Genomic DNA, 10,093 nt, shown 5'->3' with positions numbered 1-10,093 from the left:
GTTGTGGCGGGAACAGATTAGCACTAAAGCGAGGGAAAGTATATATTGCTGTTTCTCCTTCTATTTGTTGTTTTGGTGTTGCTTCAAGTCAAGTCAGTGAATGATAAAATATTTCAAATTAGGACAATGTCAAAGTCTGTTTGATTTGTTGGATTTGAGGAGAGTCGCGCTTTTGTCGTTTCTTAAGTCAAGCGCATGATAAATTGCCGATAATATTGAAGTCATTTGAAGGGTGAAAGGATGTCGCCACTATCAGCCACCCCCCTCCCCTCCTCTCCCCTCAACGCCAAACTCTGCACAGCCATGTGACACCTAAAGCTTCCTGCGTAACAGTAAATAATCCCGCCACGGCTAAACCTCCTATCAGATTAAAGCAAATCTCCCCCCCTCCCACCAGGACCCCATAGTCAATTTCACTTTTTGTTGCGCTATCCATAACTTTATTAACTGTCTCATCATCATCTCATGATGGCTGTGGAGGTGGGGAGTGTATACACCCACATGTCGCATCCACTTTGAAGTCATTGGGACTTTTGCATGCACAGATCTGCCTGCCGTTATGAATGGAGAGTGACCTCTGTCTAAGCTCTGCAATCCCAAACCGTCTGTTAGACCACATAAGCTTCCAATTCTTTTGAGTATATTTTCCCTCCTAAAATAAATATGACCTGAAAGGGATCTGATGTAATTCCATTATATTGGCATCAGCTTCATGTGCTTTTTTTTTTATAATGTGATTTTTATTTTTATCTTAAATTGGCCTTTGGGGCACTTTTGGTTGTGCCCTCTGAAGTCTGCCTAGCAACAAGTGGCCCCTTCAACTATATATTAGAAAATGAACCATATTTGGTAACAGACAAGTCTTCCAAATGATGGGTAAAAAAAAAAAAAAAAAAAGATTTATTCTATATTACTCTGTAAACTCCCAAGTAATCGTGTTCTTTAGTCGGATGCTCGCATGACAGATGTCCTTTGTCTTTCAATCCAGATATAATCCGAGGCATTAAGGTCACACTCGCCAAGACTTACTTCTGTCCTTCTTATTTTATGAATTAATGGCGTGATCATTTTTCTTAAGAACCTCTGATACGGGCATGCAGTCTCCTCAGATAACCTAAGCTTTTCTTCTGCTCATTGACACAAAAATTGTGAATGGTGATTTGCGTTTGAGTGCAAATATGCCGACCGTTATCATGCATGATTCGCTTTAATTCTTCTGTTAATTTTCAATCATTTTGTCTGAATGTCTGCTGATGACTCATCCTCCAGGAAGCCTTAAAATTCCTCCGTATTGACTTTCAGCCGTCGTCCTTGTTTGACTTTCTCCCCCAAAATAGAGTCCCGCCCCTCCCTCCTTCTGACATTTTCAAACTTTGAGTGACAGGTGTGCAGGCTGAATCAATCACAAGGAGAAAAGTGCAAAGACTTCAGGGAGGTGTGGCCGCTGATTGACACCTCGCCCTGTCTGGCTAAACAAACAGCACTGACCATTAGGAGTTTTGATAACACTACTTTTCAGTCCAGTTTTATTTTATTTCATGTTTCCTGAATTCGTGCAAGCCGAATCCCACGGCAGCTACAAAAGTCCACCGAAACCCGTTCGCCGCCGCTCGGTCCTCATCTACGTCACCCCGATCCAGGAGGTGCCCTTGGGCAGTAGCAGCAGGATGGGTGGGAGTCACGGAAGAGCAGAAGAAGATGTTAATTGCATGGGAAAAGCAAAGTACAGGAAAAAAACAACAACTTTGGCGTAAAATCCTCTTACATAACAGCAATGTTTTCTTTGGGGTTTTTTTTTTGGTAGCGTTGTTTAGGATCTGTGAAATGTCACATTAGTGTAAAGAGGCCTGCTGGAAAAATCTCCTAATTCACATTTTCCCTGCATGAATTGTCTCGTTGCAGCCATCTGCTCGTCGGCAAATCGAGCCCCAACCACATTCTGCCCGCCCGAAGGAATTAAAGTAGGAAATTCACTTCCATTTTTTTTTTTATTTAATTTTATTTTTTTACTATGGCATTAGTTATAAATTGTGGGTACATTTCAAGTCAATGAATCGATTCTCATTAACGATAACTATTATAATCTTCCAACATTCCAAAACAAATCCGGAACTGCCTCATCTTCCCTGGAACGTCCACCTGACTTGTAATCTTAAAGGCCAGCTCTATCTTTCCATTTCCTTTTGTCCGATTGTTCCCCACACAATGCGCGCTCTGTACGTGTGCACAAAGACCTCAAGTATTTCTTTCCTATTATCTGCATCTGATATGACGCCGGAGAGGAAAGATGATTTCCAAGTGTGCGCTCGTACTTTCATGTGGCAAAAAGGGAAAAAAAAAAAAGGTGATCCCAAGGACACCGAGAGGTCATTCATATTGATCAGAACGTGGAAGTTGTCTCCAATCTGCCGCTAGATGTCGGCTGCTGATAAATCGGCTTAGGGATTTTCTTTTGTTCTTCCTTGTTTGTACAATTGTGCTTTCATGTTCAACTTTAATGACAATCAAAGTGCAATGGTAGCATCATATATTTATATTCCAACCAAAAACTGTTGATCTAAGCTTAGCTGGGGAAAAAAAAGAAAAGTAATATTGAGAATATAGTTATAATACTATAAGATAAAATCATAATTCTTTCTTTGGGTAGCAGAAGAGTCACTGGTTATGCAGCTGATGGCAGTGAATAGATGGGCCGTCTCAGCGTACGTGCTGCAGGGAAACTACTGAAGCGACAGGAAGGAAATTGCTTATTAACCTGCCGTCTCACCAGCGAAGAAGAAAAGTGGGTGAAAGCTTCACTTTGTTCTCTCATTTCGACTACTACTTCTTAAGATTACGATACTACAATTTCAGATTCATCTTACATTATGAGCTCGTTTTCTTAACTTCTAAAGGTTCTAACTTAATTCTCACACCTTTAATCTTTTAACACTTTGCTACAAAATGGCGGCAAAGCGCTCCTTTTTTATTAGACAGGACTTTTGCCTCTAAATAATTTGCAAGATTTTGACTGCACCAGACATGATTAAACGGCCGGGCTATTTCCATACTGATTGGAGTGGATCACCTCATTAAATCAATGCATATGCATGTGCTTGCTTTAACGCCGCTCGTGGTTTTAATCTAAAAATCCATACAGACCCAAAGACAGAGGTAGCATAGCACGCCGTGATTTCAACTGCACTAAGAGGATCATGAACAACGAGCGAGGACTGACGTGTGCAAAGTTAGTCAAGGGTAATGAAAAAGGAATTAGTGGCTTTATTTGAGCAAAAAAAAGAGAGAAAGTAACATGAGTTCAAATGAGCTCCCAGCTGTGTTCTTGCCGCACTGAGCAGCTTGCTTTTAAAACAAAAGCCTAAGTGACCTTGATGTCATAATGATAAAATAAATAAATAAATAAATAAATAAATAAATAAATAAATAAATAGATAAATGATAGACGTCCCACACTTGTGACATCCTCTCTGCTCCATTAGGAGCCTCTTAACGCATTAGCAAGTGTGTGTGTGGCCCCAAAACAGCTTAGATGAGTGCGGCAAGGTGACGCAGGCTGGTCGCATCAGTTAGCCAGCCAAGTGCCAAACCACTCTCGTCTGGGCATGTGCAGACCGGCACTGCTGCAGCACTGCAGACCGGCATGCAGACAACAAACCACACGGAGCCCGCTGAGTCGTCACAAAAACACTCTTTACACAGCATCCACTTGAATAACATAACCTTAACCCTATCTTTAAACCCTACTTTGAAACCCTAACCCTAAGTTGAAACCCTAATCATAACTTTAAACCCATGTTTGAAACCCTAATCATAACTTTAAACCCATGTTTGAAACCCTAACCCTAGCTTTAAACCCTACTTTGAAACCCTAACTCTAGTATGAAACCCTACTTTGAAACCCTAACCCTATCTTTAAACACTACTTTGAAACCCTAACTCTAGTATGAAACCCTACTTTGAAACCCTAACCCTAGTTTGAAACCATACTTTGAAACTCTAACCCTAGCTTTAAACCCATGTTTGAAACCCTAACCCTAGCTTTAAACCCTAGTTTGAAACCCTAACTCTAGTATGAAACCCTCCTTTTAAGCCCTAACCCTATCTTTAAAGCCTACTTTGAAACCCTAACTCTAGTATGAAACCCTACTTTGAAACCCTAACCCCAGCTTTAAACCCTACTTTGAAACCCTTTTGATACACAATTTGTCTTCGCGGGCAACACAAAATGATGTGGTGGACCGTGTCTGGCCCCCCGGGCCTTGAGTTTGACACCTGTGTTGTAAACAAGGCCACGGCTGCCTCTCCTGCCCTATTATTCTCCTATATGTGAGCCTGTGAGGCCTCGCAGCATCCCTCATTATTGGACAGCTCAGGTTGCTGAGGCATGGAAACAGGTGGAAGGTAAATGGCACACCATCGTCACCGTCGCCTTCGTGACGCACCCCGCTTGCACTAAAAGCTGTCATCCATTTTGTGGCCACTGATGACGAGGGTGCAGAAACAAGAGGAGGGATGAAGCAGAGAGGAGGGATGCTGATCTCTTGGCTAAAAGAGCCATCCAGTGGAGGCAAGCGGTATTGCAACTACATAGTCAAACGTTTGCTTTGACTGTTGTGATCTGTTTGAGAATGAAGAGGTGAGTTCAAGTGTTCTTTGTAACCAAGTTTTATTTCTTTTGCAGAGTAATCATTCAATCACAAAGCAAAAAAAAGTGACAAGTTGGAAGACAGTCTGCTCGTTGCTGCGTGATGAAGTAGTCGGCCGGTGATATGAGTGTGGACAAGTCCACAGTTTGGCCACAGGTGCTTCTCAGGGAGCTCATTTAGCTGCTGGAGAAGAAGCACTTGCGGCTAAAGCTAAATCGTGGCAGGCTTTTCACTTGCATGAACCTGGATTTACCACCTTTGTCTGTAAGGAAAAAGAACAGACACAGTGACTCATTTTTAGTTAACTTTTTATTTTTAACTTTAGACTGGAAACTGAAGCAGGTGATCGTTCGTGCATTTGAAATATCAGACGGCACATGAAATGCTGTCAAGGTTCACCAGGATGGACACACCTGCACACAACTTCAATGAGGGAACAGTCAAACTGCTTTTTAGTAAGTTTAGTCATCCAGTTTGTCTTTGCAACTGGTTCAAACCTTGGTGAGGAGCACTACTTCACCAGTCAATCCATGCTGCAGGAACCCGATACTGCAGCACCACCTAGTGGACAAGAGCAGGAAGAACATGCACTGACCGCATCAGTGAGTGCATCACGTGCTGGAATAAATTTGTCAAACATTACAATACACTCTTGTTTTAGTCTTACGATACACTCGTTGTTTTCTAAAAAAAAAATCATTATACAATGCCGATTAAAAAAAAAAAAAGCCTTACTATACAATCGTTTTTCTTAAAGCCTTATCTTACAAGGTAATTTAAAAGACAAGCCTTATTACACGTGTCTTTTTGTTGTTTTTTTCCCCAAAAAATAAAAGCCTCATACGTGGTCATTTACAAAAAATCAAAAGCCTTACTATACGTGGTTGATTTTTTTATTCACACGACGTAACACTTGTGCATTTGTACCAGTCGAGCTGTACATGAAATACATGTAAGAACATGGACATTTTTACGGCACTTCAGCCAAATGATATATTATCTGGTCTGGTAATCGGGAGCTTTGGGTTCGAGTCTCGCTCTATTTAACATTTATATAATACACAGTCATGAGTGACAATCGAACTCGGTTCTCCTGAACTAAGGCAACAATTTTAACTACAAGACAATTTGATATCTTAGCATTCAAGCCCACTTATGTTTGTACGGTACTTTACACATGTACGTTAAATACAGAACAAAATCGCGGATTTTTCATGGCAATGTGGCCGAGCGACATAATTCTGCGCTTGTGACCAGACAATTCGGGTTCGAGGCCCGGTCTCTATCATTTACGAAATAAATGTGCATTGACGAAGAGTCGAACCCGGGGTCTCCTGAACTCAAGGCAAAATCTTTAACCACAAGACCAATTGATATCTTAGCATCAGGGCCAACTTTTCTTTATTTGTACGTTACTTTGAACATGTACGTTAAATACAGAACAAAATCGCGAATTTTTCATGGCAATGTGGCCGAACGAAATAATTCTGCGCTTGTGACCAGACAATTCGGGTTCGAGACCCGGTCTCCTCATCATTTACGCAATAAATGTGCATGACGGAGAATCGAACCCGGGGTCTCCTGCACTCAAGGCAAAATCTTTAACCTCTCGACCATTGCAGATTCGAAAAGACTATTTCGCTTTTTTGTAGTTCAGTGTCAGTGGACTTGTTCAAAGCCGTTCTACAAATACGACCAAATCTTCGGCGAAATTCGTTAGGCTGTGGTCGAGTGGATAACGCCATTGCCACCGAATACTTGAACCCTAGTTCGAGGCCCGTCTATTCCCACCGATGACTCTTTGCCATTTTCCTCTCGCTTCGCCGAAAAGTCTATTTTTTCTTTTCCCCCCTTTTGCTTGTTAATGACGTCATCACATAAATCCTATATAAGACGTCACAAACGCGACAATCATTCTCTTGCACACTTTTGACAGCGTCTCGTCGTGCTGGTCCACTTGCTGCTGCGCGGCACGCTTTCCCACAACATGCAGCGTTTAAAACGCAGACAAGATGAGTGTTCACTATTTCTAAGCCTTTTAAAACTAACTGCTTTTACTCTCTTTCAGCGTCAAGTTGCAGGTTGCACGTCTTGCTGACATGCGAGCTAAAAGGATTGCTCTATCCTTGGCAGGAAACGACCTTAAGTTGCATCAAACGCCGTTTGGCCGAAGGTAAGTAGACAAAGCGTTTGCATAAAAACACGAGGGACTCGATCAAATATTTCGATGCATTCGTGTTAATATTCTACTTTCTTTCTACAGGTGCGGATATTAAAAATGAGCCCGACATGGCCGACTTTCTGTGCGTTTTAAAGTAGATTGACACGTCAACCCTTTTAATCAACCGCATCTAATTGTCTCATTTCTGTCCCTAGGCCTGCATCTGCAACAGAAGAACCCGATTGACTGCAAAAAGGCAAAAATACGTTTTAATTTGGACAGCCATTAAACTTAATCGAGTACTTGAATTTTTTTGTTTTTTTTGTCTGCAGGTTTCAAAATGGCCGACTTGCTGTCCTATGAGCCCTGGATTTGAGACGTTTGCAGGTCTACTCTTGTTGAACATATTTATCAAACCATCGCGTATGACTGAAAATTTACCTCAAGATAGGTCGTGACGTTACTGTGTCTTTCAGGCCAACAAACTGCGGTTGGAGAGAAGTCCAGAGCTGCCCCAGCATTCTTCGTTGGTGAAACACACGTGCACACAAGAGCAATTGTTTGTCCAATTTATTTCAGCCTGTGCAGGTTTTCCCCGTTTTGTCCACCAGGTGGTGCCAAAGGACCGGGTACCTGCTGCATGGATTGACTTAAGTAAAGCTCTAGGTTTGAACCTGCAATGACAAACTTGACAAATCAAAGTGCTTGACACGTTTTCGTCTTTTGTTTCAGGTGGTGCGGGTGTAGGCCATCAAGAAATGAGGCGTCCTAATCAACTTCCTGTCCTACATGCTGACAGGTGACAAAACTTGGACAAAAAATTGGCATGTTAACACTAACCTGCTTTTTTCCCCCCTCTTAGGGAGTGCAGCGTTGAGCAGGAGAAAGACCTTCCACCTGCTGGGCCAAGAAATTCTGCAAAACTGTGCGGAAGGTCCTCTAGGCTGTAACCGTTTTCAGTGTTGAGACGTACTAATCAACTTACTTGACTGTTCCCTTGTTTGTATGCAGATGTCCGTTCAGGAGTCGGCAACATTTCAGGAGATCCACCTGCTGTTACTCGTCTCAGATTCAAGTGCACAAATGACCAAAGTCTTCAGCGGAAGGTTCCAGTCTACAGTTAAAAAAAAAAAAAAAAAAAGTAAACTAAAAATGAGTTGTCTTTGTTCCTTTTCTTTATAGGACCTACAGGTGAAAAGAACCATTTCTGGTATGCTACTTGCCGAAAGCTTTAAGTTAATTTTTTGGCAGGTGTACCAAGTCTTTTAGGTCTCTACTTGCTGCCTGAAGAGCACTCTACTGGTAAGAGAAGGAAGTAAATTTCATTTCAGCCTACCATGTTCCAAAGGTTGAGTGACTGTTCTTTTTTGTGTCCAGGGGAGGGTTATCATGGAGTACCTGCTCACAGTGGAAGCAAAGGAGCAGAGGAAAGCTGCATGCCAGCAAAACGTTGCTTCCTTATCTCAAAGGTGACTGAGGGGTGGGCAAAATTTGGGCGGTACGCTCTTTAAATGCTCATTGCACAATCATGACAACTTTCTTCCAATATATTTTTTTTCTATTTTCTGACAGGCAGAAAGGAATAAGATCAGCTTCCTGGTCATGCAGCTCTCAACACTTGGTGCCATGAACAACTGTTTCGCACTGGTATGTTTCATGCCAAAATGTTGACTTGACTTTTAACTTACAGATCTCTTTGTCTTAGGTCCAGACACGAACTCCACTACTCGTCCCACTGGTCGACCACTTCACCACTCGTCCCACTGGTCGACCACTTCACCACTCGTCCCACTGGCCGACCACTCCACCACTCATCCCACTGGCCGACCACACGTCCCGCTGGCCGACCACTCGTCCCACTGGCCGACCACTCCACCACTCATCCCACTGGCCGACCACACGTCCCGCTGGCCGACCACTCGTCCCACTGGCCGACCACTTCACCACTCGGCAATGAGCAGACTGCGATCACACTTGTTACTTTGTTGCGATTGAATGTTTACTCTGCAAAAGAAATAAAGTTTGATTGCAAAGAACACTTGAACTCTCAACTCTTCATTATAAACACATCACAAAAATCAAACTTTAAAAATATCCTAACTTTAAAATAAAAAACCTAAAAAAAATTTTTTTTTTTTTTTTTTTTTTTTACCCCCCCTGGAATTTTTTTAAAATTTTTTGGGGGATTTTTTTTCCCCCCAGAATATTTTCTGAATTAAGGCGGGATAAAACTGTAATACTGCTTTATGATTCGCTGAGAGCTAAGGAAGTGGGCGGGGCAACGGGAACTAAAATCTCTGATTGGTTGAAAATTGGGCGGGGATATGCAAATGAGATGCAAATGAGATGCTGTGTGATTGGTTGGGCGAAAATGGGGCGTGGCTGTGTCATTTTGAAGCAATCTGATTGGTCAGATGTGCAAATGCCGTGTTCTGATTGGCTGTTAGACATGTGGGCGTGGTTATGCAAATTAGAGCCACACTGTGATTGGTCAGACTAAATTTGGGCAGAGTTAGGAGGCGGGCAAAGTGGCACTTAGGTTTTGGAAGGCAGTTTTCAGTCTCGAGGTGAGCGTTGCCCTTCTGTCACAGCCATGGACACAAGTCTTTGACTGTTATCCTCCATCTCACATGACTTAAAGTGACTGCAGTTGAATTCCTGTCACTTTGAGTCACGTAAGATGGAGAGTAACAGTCAAAGACTTGAGACCATGGCAGTGACAGCAGGGCAACGCTCACCTCGAGACTGAAAACTGCCTTCCAAAACCTAAGTGCCACTGCAGCAACCACGAAAACTTCAAATGAGTTAAGCAAATTTGCTCTTAAAAAACACAAGACATGTATTCCAGTTGATTAGTTTATTGAACAAAAAAACAGTTTGAAAACATTTGAGCAGTCAATGTTTGTGTGGGACTGATTTAGTTGCACACAAACATTGACAACAGGCCTTGCATGGAAGCAGCTTAACTGTTTGATGAATTTAGGTGTGATGTCACTTATTTAGTGACACAAGTGCCGCCAGGGGGAAGGTGAGCACATGCAAACAGCTGACATCTCTAAGTGCCAGGTACTGCATGACATCTTCATCACAGAATTTTGGATGTGTTTTTCAATGGCACTGATACAAACCAAGTTAGTTGAATATTAATCAAATGCATATTTCTGACTAACCTGCTTTGCATCAATGTCATTAAAAACACATTAAGAGGTGTTTGATGATTAATTTTTTTTAAGGTTTTTGGCCCAGAGAGCAATTTCAGATATTTGCATGTGCTCACCTTCCCCAT

General features: G+C 42.2%; 1 long non-coding RNA gene across 5 annotated transcripts in view; it reads right to left on the bottom strand.

The window, feature by feature from the left end:
• Positions 1-4,649: 4,649 nt before the first annotated feature.
• Positions 4,650-10,093, bottom strand: part of LOC125979967 (uncharacterized) — a 71,992-nt gene continuing 66,548 nt past the window's right edge. Inside the window, exons 10-13 of one of the 5 annotated variants that reach the window (XR_011088020.1) lie at positions 8,496-8,811; positions 7,249-7,921; positions 5,144-5,207; positions 4,922-5,069 (exon numbers count right to left, since the gene is read on the bottom strand). This is a non-coding gene — a long non-coding RNA (uncharacterized lncRNA). The other 4 variants (XR_011088021.1, XR_011088019.1, XR_011088018.1 and 1 more) reach the window with 4 other exon arrangements.

This window comes from Syngnathus scovelli, chromosome 13 (genome assembly GCF_024217435.2).
Source record: "Syngnathus scovelli strain Florida chromosome 13, RoL_Ssco_1.2, whole genome shotgun sequence".
Lineage (NCBI taxonomy): Eukaryota > Metazoa > Chordata > Actinopteri > Syngnathiformes > Syngnathidae > Syngnathus > Syngnathus scovelli.
The sequence above is the reverse complement of the archived record's forward strand: the minus strand, read 5'-3'. Positions and strand labels throughout refer to the sequence as shown.